At 31.8% G+C, this 1,773-nt stretch overlaps 1 long non-coding RNA gene across 1 annotated transcript; it reads left to right on the top strand.

Moving 5' to 3' along the window:
- The first annotated feature begins 717 nt into the window (after positions 1-717).
- On the top strand, positions 718-1,530 carry LOC109586281 (uncharacterized). Its single transcript, XR_002186917.1, has 3 exons — positions 718-879; positions 1,311-1,377; positions 1,472-1,530. It is a non-coding gene; the product is annotated as an uncharacterized LOC109586281 (long non-coding RNA).
- Positions 1,531-1,773: the final 243 nt, after the last annotated feature.

The raw sequence follows: 1,773 nt of genomic DNA, 5'->3' as shown, positions 1-1,773 counted from the left end.
ACATGTATTTGTGTATAGTAGAAAGTTTGAACTGATTCTGACTTAAATTTTTTGAGTTATGAGCATTTAAAAAAATTGGCCAAATTTTGAAAAATACCGCCCATGGTTTTTTGCAAAAAATGGCTCCAAATGACCCCCAGTTTTTATTACATTTTCTGATACATATTGATGTCCTTATGCTGCGTAGAAAGTTTGAACTGATTCCGACTTAAATTTTTTGAGTTATGAGCATTTTAAAAATTGGCCAAATTTTGAAAAATATAGCCCATGGTTTTTTTGCAAAAAATGGCTCTGAAATCACCACAGTTTTTATTACATTTTCTGATACATATTGATGTCCTTATGCTGTGTAAAAAGTATGAACTGATTCGGACTTAAATTTTTTAATTTATGAGCATTTTAAAAATTAGGCTAAATTTTTGAAAGTTACCCATGGTTTTTTTGCAAAATTGGCTCTGAAATCACCCCCAATTTTTATTACATTTTAAGTGCCTATTGATGTCATTATGCTGTGTGTTTGAGCTGATTTCACTATAAATTTTTGAGTTACATGTATGTGCATTTTTAAAGCCCAATTTTTTTAAATTCCCTTGGTTTTTTTTGCAAAAATTACCTTCAAAATTCCCCCAATTTTTCATTTTCTATTGCATTTTGATGCTCTTATGAAAGATTCCTTATACCGTTTCTTCAACTGTTGCCATCTTGTTTTTTGTTTCAGTAGTCAGTCTTCCTTACACTTACTGAACTGTGTTTTGTCTTGTTTCTTTAGGCACTGGAAAATCTCAGTTTCTCAAGTTTGCTTCAAGTCTCAGTCCTCATTCTGTATTAACTACTGGAGTGGGTACTTATAGTGCTGGACTCACTGTTGCTGCTGTTAAGGTAATAATTAATAATAGTTTTTTGTATGTCTTTAACCAACTTTTGTTAGAATTCTTAAGTATCTGGCTTTGATTAGAATCAGCTCAAACCTGTTATAAAACAATACATGTATATTAGAAATTGTATGATAATCAAGAATTCTAGCTAGCAGGACAACTAAGCTTTTAAAAGGATTTTAAAATTTCTCCAAGAAGGCAAAAACAGTATCCTTTCCTCTGATGAACGAAATATTCATGCATAGCCTTTTGGCTCTAAATTTGTTGTGATGGTTTATGAATTGTTTTACAAAAGTTTTGCACCAATTTCCAATAAATTCACAAATGTAAATGTGTGTGTATGTTTGATATCAGACTCCAAATCCCTACACACTATGAACTGCATGTATATGTACATGACTATATCCTTTTAACACTGTGATCATATATAAATAGGATGGCAGTGAATGGCAGTTAGAAGTTGGTGCTTTAGTATTAGCTGATGGTGGACTGTGTTGCATAGGTACGTGTAAGCATGATGTTAACAAACAAGCAAATTTTTATCTTCTTTCTCTTGCTTCTTTTTGTTCTCCCTTCTCCTATTTCTCATATTACAGATGAGTTTAATAGTATTAATGATAGGGACAGATCCTGTATACATGAAGCAATGGAGCAACAAACTATTAGTGTTGCAAAGGTATGATGTGATGATTTCAGACCTCTTTCTTTCCAATTATGCATGATGAATATAGACAATCCTGATGCACAAAATAGTTTTATTTAATGATAATGAATGTGTAATTATCATACATGCATCTAGGCTTCTACTATCAGTGCTGATGGTAATGCTCTTCATTCTTGTTTTCCTGATAATGTAACTGAGGAATATAATACTCAAGGTATTGTCACAGTTAATCTC

Source organism: Amphimedon queenslandica, unplaced genomic scaffold, assembly GCF_000090795.2.
Source record: "Amphimedon queenslandica unplaced genomic scaffold, v1.1 AMPQUscaffold_12909, whole genome shotgun sequence".
Taxonomy (NCBI): Eukaryota; Metazoa; Porifera; class Demospongiae; order Haplosclerida; family Niphatidae; genus Amphimedon; species Amphimedon queenslandica.
The sequence above is the reverse complement of the archived record's forward strand: the minus strand, read 5'-3'. Positions and strand labels throughout refer to the sequence as shown.